Source organism: Corythoichthys intestinalis, chromosome 20 (assembly GCF_030265065.1).
Source record: "Corythoichthys intestinalis isolate RoL2023-P3 chromosome 20, ASM3026506v1, whole genome shotgun sequence".
Lineage (NCBI taxonomy): Eukaryota > Metazoa > Chordata > Actinopteri > Syngnathiformes > Syngnathidae > Corythoichthys > Corythoichthys intestinalis.
The window spans coordinates 8638498-8661482 of NC_080414.1; the positions used below are offsets into that span (position 1 = coordinate 8638498).

Sequence of the window (22985 nt, forward strand, 5' to 3'; positions counted from 1 at the left end):
CGTCTATACAAACAGCAGAAAAAACAGGCCGCAGCCCCTACCTAGATAAAACAATGGAAGAAAAGTCCTTGTACGCAAGCAGTGCTGTAGATAATCACACAGTTAGGAGAACAAAGAATGAATATGTGCAATGATGTGAAATGAACAGATATACAGTGGTATGAAAAAGTATCTGAAACTTTTGGAATTTCTCACATTTTTGCATAAAATCACCATCAAATGTGATCTGATCTTTGTCAAAATCACACAGATGAAAAAAAAAAGTGTCTGCTTTAACTAAAACCTCCCAAACATTTATAGGTTTTCATATTTTAATGAGGATAGTATGCAAACAATGACAGAAGGAGGAAAAATAAGAGTGTATACGCATAAATAAAATTGCGGTATATTTACTAGAAAGCCTTGCCCAGGCTAATTTCTGTCTTTTCATTGTTTCAAGAATGGCATTACACAATAGTGTAATGAAAGCTCAAGGAACCTTTCTTATGGATTAGGCAGATTATGAGTCTTTAGTGAATGCACCTATATGATCCTTCCCTTATTGCCGCTCTTACACATGACAAGCAAACCTCTTTTTTCGCCTCATCTACAGAATGTCTCAGCCCTCGTCTTCTTATCTCACAAAAACCGTCGTGGTGATCTTACACGTTCATTGCCCATCTCTATTTCCTACTGTGCTTCTCTCCACCTACCTCAATGCTCCGTGTTCACGCCATGCTGATAATATAGTACAGGCCATGTGATTTTATTCTTTCTTTTTTGCCAGGTTCATTGCTTCTCTGCCTGATAATTCCTCTGTATTAACTGGCTGGAGTTATTACCCGTTATATGAGATGTCTATGTTGAGAGCACTTTATGAGATCCTGGTCCCAGTGGATAAGATGATGGAGCTGGTGAATGCTGTCATCCCCCAGTCGAATAATGGCATCATCTGGGAAATACAACATGCCAGGGATTATTGATAGAGCCATATCTACACTTTTGCTGACAAATTCCTGGTTTGGGTTGAAGGGGCCACATAATCCTGTACAATACCTCAGCTAATATGACCGCCTCCGTACAGTAACGCCTCTGCTCTCTTTGGGGCACTTTTTCACCTCCCCAGTGACAAATGAGCCGGAATTCCCAGCGATCCATCTGAACGTGGGCTAAAGATTTATTTTAACAATAGTCTCTCCTCTCATCATCTCATATGAAAGTATTACTCGATTGAGATGATTGTCTCGTCTCCACGACTCCCAACACTCTGGAAAAAAATGACTGCATTTCATGTCAGGATGCAAGGGGGTGAAAGAGGACACACAACATTTGGAGATATATCAGAAAAATGACCACGTTGCGAATTCCAATAAATGAAAACGAAAAGATTGATTCCATTGGATGGCAAATGAAAAATGTGTTTGCTAAACCACGGCCGTTACTAAAACGGAGTGGAAATAGGTAAAATACTTATTTTGGCAATGCTGGTCAAAGGCGATTGCTCCAAAATTGGCTAAAGGCTGGGTTTATCCCGCCCATCGGACGGAATCCATGGATAGAAAGACTTGTGACTTTGTATATTGTGACTAAATATTGTCATCTTGTGTATTTGTTGAGCTTTCAGTAAATGATACTGTAGCCATGGCCAAATTCATGATGGGTGGATGTAACACGCCCTTTAGCAGCCATAACTGTGCGTAGTGCTACCAATTGATATATCTTCTCTGCGTTGGAAAATAACATAGGGTGTTAAGAAAAAGATCAATTGCTACCTTTCTTCCCCACATTGCTTCCCACTATATTTCTAATCGTAGGGAGAGGGATTGTAAGGCTTTAGCCAATTAAAAAAAGGCTCCTAAGGCTGCCAAAATTCACTCTATTCATTTTACGCTGCATTTTAGCTCTCTCTATAGGTAAAACGGCGCCATTACAGATTGAGCACGACAATGCGTGAGTGGGTCGTGTAGCGCATGCATTAATTGCATTAAATATTTTAACGTGATACATTTTTTTTTTTTTTAAATTAATGATCACCGTTATCGGGATACATTTGATAACCCTACCATAAGCCTAAACTAAAGACTCTGGATGAGTGTAACATATTATGTCTGTAACGTTAAATACAATTAGAAAACGATTAAAAAAAAAAAAAAAAAAAAAAAAAAAATACAGTGGGGAGAACAAGTATTTGATACACTGCCAATGGGAAAACCCATTGGCAGTGTATCAAATACTTGTTCACCCCACTGTGTGTGTATAATATATATATATATATATATATATATTAAAAAAAGGCATGTCCGATATTTTCTTGACGATTCCGATACTTTGAAATTGACGTGATCGGGACATCTCTAGCTGATAGGCAAGACATCGACTAGCCCACGTCTGCAGCACCAAATCCCGCTATCAGCTCTTCTGGACAGTCCAGAACATATGGCGGGACATCTCGTCTTGCCACAAGGAACATCTGATACAGAGGAACCCGCGACCAAGAAGTGAACACTCAGCACTGCGCTGAGGATGGCAAAATCTTTAACTGTCGTTGCCCTGACAACAGTAACGCCCGAATCCTCCTGTCCAATCCAGAAACAGACAATAATCCTGAACAACGCCTAAACACACCCTTCTTACGGACTACAGCCCACCTCATCAGAGCCTTTAAAAGACAATGTTTAACTAATCGTTGTCTTTTTTCTCAGAAATCTTTTGTCTACTTGTGATATGTTGACCCTGGATCCAGTTTGCCTCCTCACCTGGGTCTCTCTGATATATGATTGCTGCTGACTTGGAATAAATGTTGAACTTGGGTTTCGAAGCTTTTTTCCAGCTTTTAAAATGGAGTCAGTTCAAGGGGTTAAAACTAAGGTGAACACGCGGAGTTTGGCCTTTTGGCCGGGTCGTTGGTTTGCGCTAGCGCGGTTCCGGCGTGATTCTGACAATCTAGCTAAAAGGTCAGATTCCTTTACAGGGAAATGAGCAAATCTGTGATCTTGTCACATGAAGATCCGCGGGAGCCATTTTTGAGTTGAGCCGGAGACTTTCATAGTCATCCTAACGACACTTGCTTTGTTAAAAACTACTAGCGGAAAATCAAGCTTATTGCTGGTGTTTTATTTTCTATTGTAGCTGCTTGCGTTTGGAGACTTGACTTCTGGCACTCTAGTTTCTTTCCCTACCAAGCAGTGGGTGTCACTGAGCCCCTCCACCATCACAATGCACTCACAGGCGGCCACACTTTGAGCTTCCCCTCATTGAAAAGACCAGCATAAGTCACTGATGCAGATTCTCCCATTGTCTGTCAAATTTGAGTTGTCGGTGGGACACTACATACTGTAGATGTGGGTGTTCCCTATCAAATCTGGGTCTCCATGTAATGACTAACTTTTAAGTTACTTACAACAATTATTAAGAACATTTTACTTTTATTGCATTTGCTTAATACAGAGAGTAGTGGATGAAGAATCAAATATACCATCCTAAAATATACCAACCATAAACCATCCTCTACTACAGGCCTTTTGAAATTGAAATGGCTTCAGCTATTTTTATGGATTTCAATCAAATGCAAAAGTCTTAAGACATCATGTTCCAATATTCTCCATGAATTCATTTACAGGCAATGCACGATGGGGCGTCAGCAGTCTGGCTGGTTCAAAAGTTCTACCGCTCAAATTGAAGTTCATCTAAACAGGAGGGCATGGCTTTTAGTCCTTTATACTTACTATAAAATCTGGAAACTTTCAAAAAGCCTTTGCATGTTTTTATGATTTTACTGAGGAGTATTTAGGAGGTTAAGTTTTATGACAATTTCTCTTTGGATTAATCCCGAAGGTGTTTGATGGATTTATGTTAAAGCCCTTGAAAGATTTCTGGTTCGGATTGCTGACTTTCATTCAGCTGGCATCGGATCAAGTGCAGCCCAAAACTCCATTAGCAGTTGCCCTTTGACCGACCACCTCAGGGTGTATCCACCCTTCTCCCACATCAGCTATTTGGATGGTGGTTGGGACTGTGTGGGCCAGACAAGTTCGTCCCCACTCAACTATGTACGAGCTCTTTTAGGTGCTCAAAAGTTCCATTTTAAATGGTGCAAAAAATTGGGAGTTATAAAACCAACCAACAAGTCTGAGTAAAAATATGAACCAACCAGTGACTAATGAATTCCTTGCAGTAACTATGATGTGTGTGCAAAGAGAAAAGAAGGAGCACAATGGGAGCTAGCTGCCATAAAAACTAAAGACAAAAATAAAATAAATGGAAAAAACAATGACCAAACAGCAATACACAACTGAACAGGGAATACAAAGCTATAAGAGTGCAAAAGAAGAAACCCTCACTACACAATTGGGAAACAAGGACAAACAAAGGAGCAGATTCTAAATTACACAAGTTATAACCTGGGTAACGAACATATTACAAGGTACTTGAATCTACACATGAAACTAGTAGGGGTGCAATGGTTCAGTTAGCCCACGGTTCGGTTTGAACCTTGGTTTTGGGATCACGGTTTTGGTTCGATTTCGGTTTGCTTTTTGCATTTTTATTTTATTTAAAAACTGCCTTTATTTTGCTTTTAAGAAAATGAAAGAAACACTTAAAATGTAAACATTTTCGACTGTTAAAATTAGGGTTGTTCCGATCATTTTTTTTGCTCCTGATTCGATCCCGATCGTTTTAGTATCCGCTGATCCTGATATTTCCCGATCAGACGGGAATTTCTCCACAGCTGTGCTTTACATCACACACAGGCACACAGAGCTCGACCAATCAATTCCACAACCGTTCGGAATTAATTGCAAAACCGAAAAGGCGCGATTAATAAAAGCGTATTGAACCGTACAGGGCGAACCGTATGGTTCGGCTTTGAACCGCAAACCGTTGCACTGCTAGAAACTAGTACGGTACATTTGTGAAAGAATGTAACAAGGTACACCAAGTCTTCGAAATATGTGTCGAGTAATCAAGTGACGTTTCCACAAAGTGCGTACCGATGCTTGTTTCGTTTGGGGGGGGGGGGGGGGGGTCGAAAACAATGACGTCCAAAGCCAGACTTAAGTGAAGTTGAACCCCCATCAGACACAAATTTATATAAAAAATATGTCAATCGTTTGTGCTGAAAAAAGTTTCGTATGTGCTACTATAATTTTTAAGATATTTACAATTCTTTAATGAGTTAATCTGAGGTCAACCAGGCGCCCATTTATATTAAAATTGGCTAAAAATGGTGTTGATCGTTTATGCTTTGTTTGTACTGATTTGTGCTGTAAAAAGTTTCTTCTGTGCTGCTATCATTTTTTATTGAGATATTTTGAGTTATGTCACGCAGCCCGCCATTTATTGCAAAATGGACCCGAAATTGTGCCATTCGTTTATGCTACGTTTGTGCTGAAAAAAATTGTTTGAGTTGCTATCTTCTTTTTCCTGCATTCGACAGGAGCGGAAGTGTTTATTCCCTGCTCCTGCTATCTTCGCCAGTCTAGTCTGTTGCTTTTTTTGTATTTTTCCTTTGTGGATCAACTGTTGCTGGTCTCTCATACGGATTTGATTAGTTGGTTTCTCAGTGCTATTTACAAGATTTTTTCAACAAGACATGGCACCTCAGGAGAGCCGTCTTGCCCAGATGGGACCTTTGCGGCGGGCTACGTGAGAGATTCATGGGATCACTGGAAGCCCGCCCGTCTCACTGTCCTACCTGTGGAAGATATCGAGGATATTTGGCTGTTTGGCGTGACGGTCGTGGGGTTCCTTCTGCTTGGCTTGGCGGTACCCTGCTGTCCCGGAAGGTTTCCAAGACTGCAGCTTTCAAGGAAATCGACAAATTGTCCACGGATCAAGCGGTGCAATTCAAGGCTTTGGAAGACCGAGTTTTTGCTCGGACTGAGGACCCACTCTGCGGTCATGCGGTTCAGTCCGAAGAAGGATGGAGGAAGGTGGATGCATCTGGCGCCAAATGGCAGAACTGTTGAGGCAGACCGCCACTCTTGGCAATGACTTAAGAGACCTGAGGTCCAACTCCCACGGCTGACAGAGCCTACCAACACTCTCAAAAACAGAAGGGTTTCCCCAACAACTAGCACAAATGTAGCACAAACTAATAGCACCCCATTGGGTGCATTTTGCAGTAAATGGGGGGAGCTGCGACTCAAAATTAATATGACAAGCCCCCATTTACTTCAAAATAGACCAGAAGGGGTGCCATTCATTTGTGTTACGTTTGCGCTAGTTATTGGGACACCCCTTTGTTACTGAGAGCGTTGATAAGCTCTGCCAGATGCGACAGAGGGGCTGTGATTGACGTCATTCCTCAAAATTAATATATCCCAATCAGTGTTGTCAGTAACGAGTTAGTTAGTAACGCGTTACTGTAATCTGATTACTTTTTTCAGTAACAAGTAATCTAACGCGTTTATTTTTCTACACCAGTAATCTGATTAGTTTCCTCAGTGTCTCTGCATTACTATTTTTTCATTGCCTCATAACGTATGTAGAATGAAGAATATTGTAGTCATGTACGAAGAGCCTTTTTAATAGAAAATGCTAAAATAAAAGGTTCCTGGTACGCGTTTCCATGACAACCTCTTAGCTATTTCCTGTTTTGGTCCCGCGTCACATGTTGTGGGACTGAGGCGGGTGGACATTCGCGCCGAGTATTGCGACGTTGCGAGGGAATGTTGATCTGTGGATATCCATGAATGAAGGCGAGTATTTTTCCTTCATTCTGGAGGGTATCAGCAAAAGGTTGGACCCCCTACATGCGCGGCCGTTTCGTAGCTTTGCCGTAGCAACGACGGGCAGTCTACGCTCCAAGTTGGCAAGTTTTGTTTACATCATATGCGTGTTGCACATTCATGCCGTGAGGTGATGTGTTCGTTTAGCATCTGTGGGATGGATGTGTTGTAAGTCCGACTGAGTGTAAAATGCTTAGTTGCCGCCACGTTTTGTGGCCAAATTGACCGCGTGTGTGTTGAGAGGAGTACTTCCGGGTTCTTAATGTGCACGCGCATCCGCGCCCGCCACCACCTTTGTGTTTATTGCACTGTACAATCCACTTGTGTGTTGCTGATTATTGTGCCGTCAGTTTGCATTGTTTTACATTGGCACTGATATGCTGTTAACCATAACCCGAAATTCAGAAGTTTTGACATTAGGCTTACTCTTAGAGTTAGCGGGGTTTAATTGGTCGGTGGAGTTGGTTTCAACAAATCCCAAGCAGTTTGTCAGATATTTGTTAGTTTCAGGGCTCCGGAGTGGCTAAGCTAGCGCGAAATTCTGATATTCCCCTTTAAATTCAATCATCGGAAAGTCAATTACATGTGATGACATTTTTCTGTTGTCATTCTTATGTTGAGGCGGCAAAGGGAGAACAATTGGTAAAAAGTAATTTATAGATTACTTTTAAAGTAACTTAGTTACTTTGATAATGAAGTAATCAGTAAAGTAACTAGATTACTTTTTTGAGGCATAATCAGTAATTAAATTACTTTTTCAAGTAATCTGTGACCACACTGATCTCAATATCTATAACACGATTGCAGCACAAACGAAAAATTTTAAAGCACAAACGAGCACAAATGTAGCATAAACGAATGGCAACATTTCGGGTCCATTTTGCAATTAATGGGGGGCTGCGTGACGTTATCACACGAAATTAATATCTCAAAAACGATAGCAGCACAAACCAAAATTTTTACGGCACAAACCAGCACAAACGACTGACACAATTTTTAGTCATTTTTAATCCAAATGGGGGTTGGTTGACCTCAGATTGTACTATAAAAGAATTGTAAATATCTTCACGATAGCAAAACTAGCAACAAACCTTTTTTACAGCACAAACGTAGCACAAATGATTGACATAATTTTTATTCAAATTAGCAACTGATGGGGCGCAGTTTGACCGCTAGCTACAGTATTTAATACTGGAAGTCCCGGGGTTTTATTCCTATAAAGAAATACCAGAAAAGGAGTCAAATGACCCCAATACCAAAGTGACTACCTGGCTTTGTCAAACAATAGACCACTCAAACTAGCAATCAAGCAGCCTAGGTGTAGGGGGGCTTTCACTCTGGATAGCTGCAATAAGCATCTTGAATATTTGCAAATCCAGACTGGTTAACTCCTGGGTTAGTGTAAAAATGATGAGAGGGCCATGTGGCATGAAATTACGACATCCATTACAGCATCCAGAACTGTAGCTACACCAGACTGTCTACATTTTAGAAAATTGAGTGTTAAAACATCTAGGACGCATCCCATCAAGCACCTTTACTTTGTCTTGTCAAGTCCAACATTCAGCTGTCAAGGTTCAGACTTTATTATGTTGAAGCACACAACGACCAAAGAACTTTCCACAGCAGCTCAAACAGCTGTTTTGTTACAGCTAGGGGTACACGATATCCATTTTTTGAAACCGATACTGATATCGATAACTTTCTGCTCCTCAAGGCCGATACCGATATGATAACCGATAATATATATGTAATTTCTCAATGTATATTCACCTGAGTTTTTGAACACCTGTAGGTCAAAAATACTAGTGGCTGATTCAGCATAGAATTGTCTTTGACCGAACCAGAATTTTCACGATGACATGAACAGTATTATAATGAGCAAAACAAAGACAGGAACAAAACTTTGTATACTTGAAAAACAGGAGTGGAAACAAACGCACACATCCCAATCAGACACCGTGTCAAAATTATTATTAATAGGCCCGATAATATATAATGTTATCAGATTTATTGGGATGACGTCATAATTCCTATTATCGGACCGATAATTATCGTGCACCCTTAGTTACAGCATACATAAGCTTCAGTATACAGTACATACAGTAGGCAAACTGCAGCTTTTGGAAGATGTAAAAAAAAGTTGTCCACCCGATTGCCTGCCTGAGCGGTCCACTGTCAAACAAAGCCAAGGAACCCCTGCCCTGCAAACACTCAAGATGCTAATTGGAGCAATCCAACCCTGTGGTTTTGCGAGTGTGAATGGGAATGACTAATGAGGACCTCAATGCTCACAAAAGATATGCTGATGAGGGTCAGATGACCCTTAATTGGATACATAAGGGATTTGTATCAACTAATCTGCCCTTGGTAGTTCTAGTGATAAACACCTCAAGCTATATATAAAATGTGGGTGTTTAAAGGAGAGTTGCGAGCAGGTGATAGTTTGGAGAGCTCGGGAAAGAAAAAGGTTGAAGAGAGTAGGAGTACTACAGTAATTGATAGGACGGAGCCAGCAAGAAAGGACTACCCCTGTGTAGAAAAATGTTTGTTGTTGAATAAAAATGAATGAAAATCTGCCCATCCTTTACAGGAATGTTCAAGTTACACAAGCATCATCTGTGCCCTTTTTCAAGTTACACAAGCACTTTTACTGTCCTCTGCCTGATTACCCTCATGCCATTTTCAGAAAAAAAAACATTGCACTACTGCTATAGTATGATAATACCATTTGGGGAATAATTTTCACATACACACTCCACATTAAAAAAAATATATTCATATGTGATCATCTATGTACAGAGAGGATTTGAGCACACAGTATTTTGTAAATTAATTCCTTCCCAACGTACACACACACAAGCAACAAAAATCAACGAATCTCACATTGCTAAGAGACAACTTAGATTATACACTTAGGGGCCGTTTACATGGTAACGTTCAGAGAATACGACATTTCATGTTTGCATTTACATGGTTCTGTCTTGGTTCAGTCTCCATTCGAATGCTGTTGCAATTCGAAAACGTAAGGCATGGCAAGGCACGGCAAATTTATTTGTATAGCACAATTCAACACAAGGAAATTCAAAGTGCTTTACATCACATGAAGGTCATAAAAATCACATCAAATCAAAAGAACGTTAGAACAAAGGCAATCAAAACAGGAAATAAAATTTTACATGAAAATCACATTAAATTGAAATCAGAAATGGAAATAAAGCAGAAAAGGAATAGAAAGCAAATAGCTCGAAGTTTGAAATATGTAGACAGTTATGGATATGCTGTGGTAAACAAAAGCGTTTTTAGCCCTGATTTAAAGGCGCTAACAGTTTTAGCACACTTCAGACCTTCAGGTAATTTGTTCTAAAGGTGAGGAGCATAATAATGAAAAATGCTGCGTCGCCCTCCTTGGTTCTTGTTCTTGGAACATATTAGGAAATTACCTTAGGGGTCTAGATGTTTAATAGGGATCCAACAAATCAAGCATGTAATTTGGTCCAAGGCCATTAAGTGTTTTGTAGACGAGCAGTAGTATTTTTATAGTCTATCCTTTGACTCACTGGAAGCCAAAGTAACGATTTCAAAACTGGTGTAATGTGGTCAAATTTCCTTGTATTTGTGAGGACTCTGGCTGCAGCATTCTGTACTACCTGCAGCTTCCTGACTGATTTTTTATCAAGACCCGTAAATATACCGTTGCAATAGTCCAATCTGCTGAAAATGAATGCATGCATAAGTTTTTCCATGTCTTGTTGAGTCAGAAGCCCCTTAATTCTGGTTATATTTTTTTAGGTGGTAATAAGCGGATTTAGTGACGGACTTTAGATGGCTTTCAAATTTTAGGTCTGAGTCAATAATTACGCCAAGGTTTCTGACTTGATTTGTAGCTGTAAGCGACATTGTGCTAAGTTGCCTGCTTATCTTTGACCTTTCCTTTTTTGGCACAAAAATGATCACTTCTGTCTTCTCCACATTTAGCTGGAGCAGACCTGGCGGGATGGGCGGGCATTAGAGGGCCGTGCCCGCCCTGAGGGACGGCCGTGCCCGCCCTAGCTCGATTAAACTGAATTGTGTAATGTTTTTTTTTAATCTTCCACAAAAACATACACACACGGAGAGGATGAACCCTATATTCCAGTGTTTTTCAACCGATTGTGCCGCCGCCGTGAGAGATCGTCAGGTGTGCCGCGAGAAATTATCAGATGTCGCTTTTTTTTTAACATCGTCGGGCAAAGTTGCAGTAGGAAGGAACGAGTAAGCAAAATGTTCTCGGTTGTGTGCAGACGAGTCGTGTTGCGTTCAAGAGCTGCTTGGATTTCTAGCCATCAGCCACCTTGCTCTCCGCAACAATGTGGACCCCAGCACGTCTACTGTTCATTATTTGACTCGTCAAGTGTCGATATACACAAAAGTGTCCTTTTCATTTTATCCATATGTGACGACCGTTCATCCTCCCTCTTTGTTTTATTCCAACACATTATCGAGGACAGCAAGGTGGGAGAGGGCTAGAAAACCGAGCAGTTATTGAACGCGACACGAGCGGCTATCTAGCGCCATGGCGCCATACAAGCTTAAACGTCATCTCCAAATGAACGCTTGTCGCTTCAGAACAAGTCGATGGACTATTTTGTACGCCTTCGTGAAAACACAGAGAAATGGGCAACTTTTTTGAGAAAAACTACAAAGGTAAATAAGAAAGCCCTAAAAGCCAGTTACTTTGTTGCTAAATCCCAAAAATCCCAAACTGCGGCAGAGACATTAATACTACCTGCCTGCAAAGCCATTGTCAGCGAGACGACCAGCGCTGATGTGCTTAAAGACATTGCTCAAGTCCCCTGTCTGATAGTTTTTCAAGCCTAATTGCTAAACGTTTCACACTGAGTAAGTACAAATACTGAGAAATTATTTCATAATTAAATACTGTACGGAAAGTAATTTTGGAACATTTTGGTGTGGTGTGCCGCGAGATTTTTTCCAACGTAAAAACGTCCCATGACTCAGAAAAGGTTGAAAAACACTGCTCTAGTCATCCTATCTTGGTCGGTCCTCATTCAATTCAACCATTTTGAGCAGCGAATGTAGGCAATTTCTAGCCAATCACAGATAAGGGGGGCGGGCTGAGTAGCCGGCCATTGGGTACTGCGATTGGATAGGGATTGCTCCGGTTACAGAAATGGCGATTGAGCGGCTCCTCCGTTGCTAATTCAAATTGGAATGGACATACGTGTTTTTTTCAAGAAACTAAAGACTAACTCAAGCCATGACAAAGACGCGGCCGAAAGTCAACATGAAGGGATAGTGCTGCCACTTCCTGCAGTTACACTGACACTATCATCAGGAAATATAACAGGTAAAAACGCCACTGTTACGGCTAAATTTACGTTGAAGAAGTGTGCCCCCCCCCCCCCAAAAAATGTAATGCCCCCCCTGTAATTTCTTTCTGCAGCCGGGTCTGAGCTGGAGAAAACTCTGGCACATCCATTCATTGATTTGATAAACACATTTTCTCAGGGAGACTAAGGGACTATAATCATGTGGGGACACAGAAATGTAGAGTTGTGTGTCATCTGCATAGGTGTGATAGAAGATGTCATACTGTTCCACGATCTGAACTAGGGGAAGCATATAGATGTTAAATAAGAGTGGTCCAAGAATGGACCCTTGAGGGACTCCACACGTGGATTTGGTTCGTTCTGACTGATGGTTTCCGATTGACACAAAGAAATCCCTATCATGTAAATCAGATGTGAACCACTGAAGAACAGTGTCATTGAGCCCTACCCACTGCTCCAATCTGCTGAGTAGTATGTTGTGATCAACCGTGTCAAATGCAGCACTGAGATTCAATAGTAGCAGAACAGATAATTTGCCTGCATCAGTATTCCGACGAAAATCATTAAGGACTTTGATGAGCACGGTCTCTGTGCTGTGTTGTGGCCAAAATCCAGACTGAAATGAGTTCAAAAGATTGTTTTGCATCATAAAAACCTGGATCCAACAACCTTCTCGATAATTTTCCCCAGGAATGTCAGATTTCATATTGGCCTATAATTACCAATGGTTGAGGCATCTAGATCAGGGGTCCCCATCTGCCAGGCCGCGGACCGGTACCGGCTGCACAGAAATAATAATTTAATAACGACCGCATTCTGGCCGAATTAACCCTGTGCCCCTGCTTAACACACCAATATCCCTGTCTACTCTAGATATAATATTACGGGATAGATAAGAAGGTCGTCATAGAAATCCATTGATTGGACTGCTAGCAGTACATCTTGTTTGTGTATATAATATATCTATGTGCGCTTGTCCTCGATAATAACGTATTACTAGGCCGCAGGCGCAGCAAATTTGTTCCCGGAAATAATTAGCCCCCACAAGATGACTGGAAAACAGACGTCTTTGGAGATATTTTTACGGCGAAAGGAGCACCTGACGAGCCTACAACCTCGAAGACCCATGAACTGCGAAGGAGTGGATTCGTGACCCGTTTGAGAATAAACCGAGTGATTCAAGCATGTCTGTGCAACAGGAAGATCAACTTGTAGAGATTGCAAATGACGGCAACCTTATTAAATGTACATTTAAGACAACAACTCTACTGAGGTTCTGGATAAAAGTCATCCCGGAATATCCTGACATCGCTACGAGAGCATTGAAAACTTTGCTACAATTTCCAACATGGTATCTTTGTGATGCGGGCTTCTTAATTAATGCTTAACGACAAGGCGAAGTCGTTAATGGTGAAATGGTGAGAGCACCAGCCGTGTGCAGTTGTGTGCAGCTTACATGGCAGGATGTATCTGAGGAGAACTTTTCTACAAGTTCTTCCATGATCAAACGTAAGTTAATATTCCTTTCTTTCAAGAAAGTTTGTAATGTTTACTTTGGAATCGCAGCATTTGCGCATTTTGCGGCCATGTTTAAAGTTACGCGCACGCGCAGAACCGCATCGTTGCAATTTTTGATGGGTTGAAAAATTTGTCAGAACACCGGTCTGTGGAAAAAAAAAAAAAAGAACCAAATAACACCAGTCCGTGGTGCAAAAAAGGCTGGGGACCCCTGATCTAGATTTTTTTTTTTTTTTTAGAAGAGGTTTTATGTAGTATGATGTGGGCCAGGCCCTAGGGGGCAGTGCAGTTAACCAAGGAGACAGCCAATGGTGCGCTTTCTTGTCAACAACCTTCTCAGCCCGGAAGACAACGTACCTGTCCACTCAAAGCAATGGCGTCCACACGGTTCTTTTTGTTTCAAAAGGCACAAAAACGCGAACATTAAATATATTTCAATTAAAAATACTATAAAAACAGCAAATTAAGGCGCTCGTTCCACCATGTTTGCGCTCTAGACTTTTTACTAGCAGCGACTGCGCATGCCCAATGTGACTTGTGCGAGTGTTGACGTCATTGGAGCGAGAGCGTTCCATTCATATGGTTGCGAATAAAGATGTCCCGATCGATCGGGTCCGATCACGTCATTTTCAAAGTATCGGAATCGGCAAAAAAATATCGGACATGCCATTTTTTTAATTAAATCGTTTTCTAAGTGTATTTAACATTACAGACAAAATGTCTTACATTCATCCAGAGTCTTTAGTTTTGGCTTAAAGTAGGGCTATCAAATTTATCGCGTAAACGGCGGTAATTGATTTTTAAAAAATTAATCATGTCAAAATATTTAATGCAATTAACGCATGCGCTGCACGACCCACTCACGCATTGTCCTGTTCAATCTATAACAGGTGCCGTTTTACCTATTTATAGAGCTAACAGGCAGCGTAATATGAGTAGAGAGAATTTTGGCAGTCTTTGGAGCCTCTTTTTAATTGGCTAAAGCCTTAAAATCCCTCTCTCAATGATTAAAAATATCGTGGGATGCAATGTGGGGAAGAACGGTACTGGTTGATCTTTTCCTTAACACCCTAAGCTACTACCCAACGCAGAGAAGATATATCAATTGGTGCCACTACGCACAGTAATGGTTGCACTTCCCATCATGCATTTGGGCAGAACAGTTAAATGGCTACAGTATCATTTACTGACAGCTCAACAAATAGACTAGATCAGGGGTGGGCAAACCAGTCCTCGAGGGCCGCAGTGGGTCCTGGTCTTTGTTCCAACTGACCCAGCACAGATAGTATAACCAATGAGGTTTCACCAGAAATGAGAAGCACCTGACTGCAATCGACTGATTGCACTTGTAAAACAGCAGATTGGTGAAAATGTGTCGTCTTAATGGGTTGCAACAAAAGCCCGCACCCACTGCGGCCCTTTCTGGAATAGTTTGCCCACCCCTGCACTAGATGGCAATATTTAGTCATAATATACAAAGTCACATTTATCCTTTAAGAATTACAAGTCTTTCTATCTGTGGATCCCTCTCACAGAAAGAATGTTAATCATGTAAATGCCATCTTGAGGATTTATTGTCATAATAAACAAATACATTACTTATGTACTGTATGTTGAATGTATATATTCGTCCGACTTTTATTCATTTTTTTCTTAATGCATTGCCAAAATGTATATGATCGGGAAAAATTATCAGGAATGATTGGAATTGAATCGGGAGCAAAAAAAAAAAAAAAAAAAAAAAAAAGCAATCGGATCGGGAAATATCGGGATCGGCAGATACTCAAACTAAAACGATCGGGAGCAAAAAAACATGATCGGAACAACCCTAGTTGCGAAGCAATCCCCGCAATCGAATCGTTCCGAATTGGAGGCCGGAATCAAAAGTTTGGATTTGTGCGTTCATTTTGTTGCGTCTTGGTGTCGCAGCGTCACTATATAAACGGCCCCTTAGCCAGTAGATGGGTCCGTCCACACATGAATCTTCGAGAACCAATTGCCTCAAGTGGTTCAATGCCACATAAGGCTTCATCTCGCCATCACTACATTTGACCAATGAGCCAGCGCACTCTGCAAAGCATCATCTAGCCTTACTGGCAAAGAGATATTCTGACAGCTAGTACAATTCACTCTGGCACATAAGTACCTAAATGATTGTGATGCCAAGCAGGTGTGTGCCAGAGGATCCGCCCACCCACCAGGCCCAGGAATTTTTTTTTAGAGTCAGCAACAGAATTGAGGATCATGACAGAATTGTTGCAATAAACGAAGGCACACTCACTGCATGAGAGGCAGCGGCATGTACCACTAAACCGGTGTTGTGTCCAGAGACTGTTGGGTATAGAGTGTGATTTTTCTTTTTAACAGTTTGTTACACATGAGCGCAAGAGAAGCTAAACAATGTCACACCCTCTATAAATAGTGGCGTAATTCTCCAGGCTCTCATTATACGCCTCCTCTCCCAAGTGTTGATCTGTTTGATCTCTAGAGGTGTGTCTCACCTCCTTGATTTTATTTTTTTAATGCAAATTTTTGGAATTGCGGGGACAATGAATGATTGAGTCTTAACATACCAAGGGACACCATCAAAATGTCTCCTGTGGTTTCCGTGAGATTGTTGTCTAGCACAAATGACCTCAGAATCTCATTGGATTCGTGCCCAGTCGGAGACAATATGACATCTATTTACATGTTTATTACGCTAATTTGCCTACAAATAACCAGACAACCGGCCTCAATGGTCTTCTTGAGACTTTAGCCACAGCCGCCATGTTGCATTTCAGAGGAATATGAAATTACGATCACATTGTGGGAAATCAAAGTCTTGTTCTGCTGCAGTCCTCTGGGCAACATTGTGCGGTATTGCTTTGGAAACGCGCCTAATTGCTATGTGTGGGCCAAACTCTGCCGACTGCCTGAAACTATCTGGCTACATGTTCACAACAATTGGATTTGGAGTAGCTGGCCTAGATTATTTGCATTGGGCATCTTGGGTCTCTGTTTGTAACATCAATTGGCAAAACTAATCCTAGTCTGCCCTACGTCTATCAGAATATACACTTGTAATTGCTTGAAGTCTCGAGTAGCCAATGGTGTCCTCTGTGTGTTTTTCTTTTTTTATTCCTTTTAAAGGAGAGTGGCTGTAATCTCCGAAAGAAAATGGGAGCGTTTCAATTAGTGAGCGCTTCCATATGACAGACCATATTTCTGCCTCTCAGCTCAGTGTATGGCCTGGCAGGCCACCAAAACTAGGAGAAAAAAAGAAGAAAGAACACTGAGTCACCTATAATTTGCTTTCCTACAGTCAGAACGTGAAACAGACACATGGCAGCTGAGTGATTCATATCGTCCAAGCAGCAAGTCAACCCTCCTGAGTGATGATTAGTTCTGGCACGGGCCTCAACTCCAGTGAGCAAGCAGAGCTTGCATCTTACACAGTCAAGACCTGTGAAGTGATGCTCTCTCCTTTATGTGCAGAACACTTTAAACGTAGATTTCATTGTGAAGCACCAGGGAGAAAAACATCCCAACAGCATATCTGCAGTCTCAGTGCAACCAAAGTTGGTCTAAGATTAACCTCACAGTTCATAAATTCAACCTTATCTGTCATCAGTTGGGTTTTAGCCAAACCTAACTTGGCTAGATCATAGACTTCCCTATCAGTTGACGGGATAAGGGGCAGATCCGTAGGGGGCCCATTTTCGAAAACTTAAAATTCAAATATTTTCAAAACCAAAGCTGCCAGCGACCTAAAACCAAAACAGACACCTCCCTTAGGCATATATGAGTTTTCATGAGCAGTTACATAAAAAAACTCAAAGTCGTTTCCTAATAAAATCCCGATTGTTTATTTTTTTTATACAAGTAAAAAAAAACTTAAAATTGCTCTATAATTCTCAAATTGCAAGCTAGATGCACAAAAATCACCAAATGCAGATATAATCACCTACATTTTCGGGAAGAAAAGCAATATTAACATATACATTAGGGCTGCAGCTATCGAATATTTTAGTAGTCCATTAATCGATGGACTAGTTAATTCGAATAATCGAGTAATCGGATAAGGAACATGAAAAATTAAAATACCTGAGCAGAGGCTCAAACGGTATAAAAACATTTGTATAAAAATGAGGATCTATGTACAACAAAAGAACAATTGGCTAACTAGAAAAAGTCAGCTAGCTTAAATGCTATAAAATGCTAAAGTTTTTTTTCCACAATGCTCTTAACAAATGGTCCCGACACATATTCCCACAAAAAACGGCTAAATATACCAATAAACTAAATAATGAATGCATTAAAAAACATTAGCTCAAACAAAAACTTAGCTAACGTTGGTCTGAACAGGGAGCAGATGGATTCAGCCATGTGAAAAGAGGCAGAAAAGAGGGCTGTGTATCACCCTAATCAATTAAACTAAATGCAAACACTTTCAAAATGAACCATTAAAACGCCATTTTAATTAAACGAATACTCGAAGCAACAAAATTTTATGTTTTTCTAATCGAATACTCGGGTTAATCGATTAATCGTTGCAGCACTAATATACATATAAGTTTTTGCCCAAAATAGCAATTTAATTTTGTTTTAATTTAAAGTGCAAGTTTTCAACAGTTAATAAATCAATCAATTTTCACATCAGAAACTTCATACTTCAGGAAAGCATGCAGAATCATCTTGATTTTACTCAACAAAAGCAAAATTTGCATTTTTCTATATACAACCACAACTTATTTAGGTTGAATTACGCTATTGTGAAGGGATACGAAATCCAACATGGAGGCCGTCACAAAGAGCTTTTTAATTTGAAAATTCTTGCAAATACCGTATTGGCCCGAATATAAGACGGCCCTGATTATACGACAACCCCCTCTTTTTCAAGACTCAAGTTTGAAAGACTTTTTGAACACCAATTTTTATACAGAAAATAATTAAAGTACATCCGAAACATATGATTATAACAATATATTTGAGAGAAAAAGTGTGTTATTTTGCCTCATTCAAATCTTAATATCTGAACATTTAAATATGTAAACTAAAGTGCAATCACATTCGTAAATGAATGGCTTCTGGTTTTTGAAATGTAAATAAACCAATTATTATTTACAGCTATAATTGCAATAACGTGATACTGTGAAACCACGGTGTTTTTGCTCAAGGCTATAAAAATCTCATACCGGCACACGCCTAGTTATATTGCTATGGTGCCTTACTATGTTAGCATGAATAAATGTCATGAAAAAGAAGTGTTGCCATTATTGCTTTTAATTGATAAATCTAATTTGCAATATAAACACATTAAAGCATGATGCACTGAAACAATTGGACCCCAAATTTAATACTGAAAATGGTTTTGATACAAATATGGCCCAGATTTGGTAACGTGTGTGCCATATCCGGGACATACATTAATGCCGTGTCTGCTACTTTGGACCAGTTCTGCCCCAAAACTGTTTGCTGATCCGGCATGTGAATCCCCACTGAGTTTGGCCCATGGTTCGAAAAGACACCGGGGCGGATCAGTTTTACGAAATTGGGCTGAAATTTGCAGTACATCTGGCCCATGTCCGCTCCAGTTATATTTTGCTATCTGGGTAGTGCCTCTCGTAATTCTCTGGAACAGCGCTCTTCCACAACTCGTTTAGTCCAATCTAACTCACGTTCAGCTTCACTAACTTTTATTGCTGTTTTGCTACACCGTACTCATCCAACCTTCAACCATTGTTCATGTTCAGTCCAACCTCACTCTGAGGTGGGGCAAGTTGAGTGAGTGCTCCCTGCCTGCCTCTCACCTCTCATCAGAGGATATAAAACAATTTGTCGAGCTTATTAACTCACATTCTGTTGTTCAGCAAAACCCTAAGCATTGCAGATAATGTTCACCGCGCTCACCTCCAACGTGGAGGTTTGCAGATTTAGCTTGCGCTAGTAAGTTTTTACCTCCCAAACGCACTGCGGTGCAATATAGGGGAGAGGGAGAATGTGATTACAAACAGTAAGTTATTGCCTCGGGCACAATTAAAACTTTGCAGACGAGCATCCGTGATTGCAAACTGAATCAGGGGTGGTGTTGGTGGGCCATGTTGCTTGTTAATTGGTTAATTACAGCGCAGCAAGTCTTGCGCTACAAAAATTAGCCTGGAAATCTGCTCTACATTTCTGTCAGTCCCACACGGATACCAGACGCTGGGGCAGCCCTTCGTCTAAAAATAAGATGATCAGCAATTTGAAGCTGCGTGGGCTGTCTCTCATTGTGATGGAGGCGCATTTACAAATGCTGCCTCGTGTCTACTCAAAACAACCTTCTTATCACGCAGCCACAGTAGATGTTGCCATAGATGCAGAAATTACAGTGGGGCAAATAAGTATTTAGTCAACCACCAATTGTGCAAGTTCTCCTACTTGAAAAGATTAGAGAGGCTGTAATTGTCAACATGGGTAAACCTTAACCATGAGAGACAGAATGTGGGGGAAAAAAAACAGAAAATCATTGATTTTTAAAGAATTTATTTCCAAATTAGAGTGGAAAATAAGTATTCGGTCACCTACAAACAAGCAAGATTTCTGGCTGTCAAAGAGGTCTTCTTCTACGAGGTCTAACGAGGCTGCACTCGTTACCTGTATTAATGGCACCTGTTTTAACTCATTATCGGTATAAAAGACACCTATCCACTACCTCAGTCAGTCACACTCCAAACTCCACTATGGCCAAGACCAAAGAGCTGTCGAGGGACACCAGAGACAAAATTGTAGACCTGCACCGGGCTGAGAAGACTGAATCTGCAATAGGTAAAACGCTTGGTGTAAAGCAGGGGTGTCCAAACTTTTTGCAAAGGGGGCCAGATTTGGTGTGGTAAAAATGTGGGGGGCCGACCTTGGCTGATTTCGTTTAGGTAGAACAATATATTTAGGCAAATTTTAGCAAGCCATTTTGTGTTTCACATTTGCGTTATTATTTTTTAAAATAATTTTAACAATCTCGCAACTTGCCTGTGGCATTCTCTTTCGACTCTCGGGCTCTTGCGCGTAAACTTCAAGTTGCTTCAATTTCTTGCTGCGTATCTTCCCTGTAATCTTGTCGTACATGTCAGTGTGTCTTGTTTGGTAATATTGCCTCACATTGAACTCTTTAAAAACAGCGACTGTCTCTTTGCAAATGAGGCAGACACAGTTGTTGCGTATTTTAGTGAAGAAATAGGCAAATTTCCACCTATCCATGTAGCGTCGAGCAACACAGTCAACTTTTTCTGTTGATTATCGCCATTTTAGAAAATTGTAAGTAAAGGGTCACAAGGGGTAATGTTGCTTAGAGTGCTGCTGCCTTTTATTGGGTAAATGAGGAGCATCATATAGTGTGTAAGCTACTTCATATGCTGGTAGCAGTGCTGCTGACCAATTCATTAAGTTTGTGTGCGGGCCAGACGTTATTGAATTTATGACAGAGGCTGGGGGATGGATGAAATTTGACCACGGGCCGGACTTTGGACATGTCTGGTGTAAAGAAATCAACTGTGGAAGCAAATATTACAAAATGAAAGACCTACAAGACCACTGATAATCTCCCTCGATCTGGGGCTCCATGCAAGATCTCACCCCGTGGCGTCAAACTGATAACAAGAACGGTGAGCAAAAATCCCAGAACCACACGGGTGGACCTAGTGAATGACCTACAGAGAGCTGGGACCACAGTAACGAACGCTACTATAAGTAACAATGCGCCGCCAGGGACTCAAATACTGCACTGCCAGACGTGTCCCCCAGCTGACGAAAGTACATGTCCAGGCCCGTCTGTGGTTTGGTAGAGAGCATTTGGATGATCCATAAGAGGACTGGGAGAACGTGTTATGGTCAGATGAAACAAAAATAGAACTTTTCGGTAGAAACACAAGTTCTCGTGTTTGGAGGAGAAAGAATACTGAATTGCATCCGAAGAACACCATATCCACTGTGAAGCGTGGGGGTGGGAACATCATGCTTTGGGGCTGTTTTTTCTGCAAAGGGAACAGGACGACTGATCTATGTAAAGGAAAGAATGAATGGGCCCATGTATCGAGAGATTTTGAGTGAAAATCTCCTTCCATCAGCAAGGGCATTGAAGATGAGATGTGGCTGGGTCTTTCAGCATAACAATGATCCCAAACACACAGCCAGGGCAACAAAGGAGTGGCTTCGTAAGAAGCATTTCAAGGTCCTGGAGTGGCCTAGCCAGCTCCAAATCTCAACCCCATAGAAAATCTGTGGAGGGAGTTGAAAGTCCGTGTTGCCCAATCAGCCCCAAAACATCACTACTCTAGAGGAGATCTGCATGGAGGAATGGGCCAAAATACCAGCAACAGTGTGTGAAAAGCTTGTGAAGAGTTACAGAAAACGTTTGGCCTCAGTTATTGCCAACAAAGGGTAGATGACAAAGTACTGAGATGAACTTTTGGTATTGACCAATACTTATTTTCCACCATGATTTGCAAATACATTCTTTAAAAATCAAACAATGTGATGTTCTGTTTTTTTTCCACATTCTGGTTGAGGCTTACCCATGTTGACAATCAAGGGCCTCTCTAATATTTTCGAGTAGGAGAACTTGCACAATTAGTGGTTGACTAAATACTTATTTGCCCCACTGTAAACAGTTTTGGAGTTTTAGAAGTGAGGTACTAAGAGTTAATCTAGTTGTTTTGATGTTTTTCTTTCCATGATGTCCCTAGGACTGTGAAGTGCGCAGCGCCAGTGATTTCATGCCATGACTTACAGGTACTTTGCTTCATCTCACATGTTGATGACATCTTAAAATATGAGGGGGGGGCAAGCCCAGGGCTCAAATAGGCCACAAGGACAAGCTACACTTACTCACTCTCTATCATACACACACACAAACACATCTTACCTCTGGAGAAAATGCTGTTTCTTAGTCAATGCCCTCAATGCCACAATCCTACAGGTCTTACTCAGAGCCAATGTTCACTGTTGAATGAGTAAATCAGAAGTGTTTTCTGACTGCAACTGCATTTGGCTCTGATTAAAGCAAAGCCACAGGCTAAAAGCTGTCCACATTTCTTTATAAGCATGCTTTTCTGACCTTTCTGTTCAGCGAGTCTTCTTAGGACTAAGGACTTGACACAATATGACATGTTGCCAGGCCAGTAAACATGGTGTTGCAGATGACGCAGCTGCAAGAACATAAATTGAAGTACATTTTCTTTATCCAACACATTTGATCATTTGTAGGAGATTTTAATTAAGGGGCTGTCAATTTATGTCAATAATGTCAAATAATAATGGGAAATAAAATAGAAGCTGTGCACAGAATGTATGTGGATGCTAGTACAATTGTGTGGGGGTGGGGGTGTGCGCATGTGTGTCCACTTGTCACAGTCTCATTATAAGTCAACAAATTAGCGAATGCTAATGACTAATCTAATTATTTCGG

The 22985-nt window shown here is 40.9% G+C and overlaps 1 long non-coding RNA gene across 1 annotated transcript; it reads right to left on the minus strand.

Annotated features, from left to right (window-relative positions):
- Positions 1 to 428: 428 nt before the first annotated feature.
- Positions 429 to 22720, minus strand: LOC130908760 (uncharacterized). The gene is made up of 3 exons (XR_009061646.1): positions 22635 to 22720; positions 22443 to 22519; positions 429 to 931 (listed from the first exon to the last, which is right to left on the minus strand). It is a non-coding gene; the product is annotated as an uncharacterized LOC130908760 (long non-coding RNA).
- Positions 22721 to 22985: the final 265 nt, after the last annotated feature.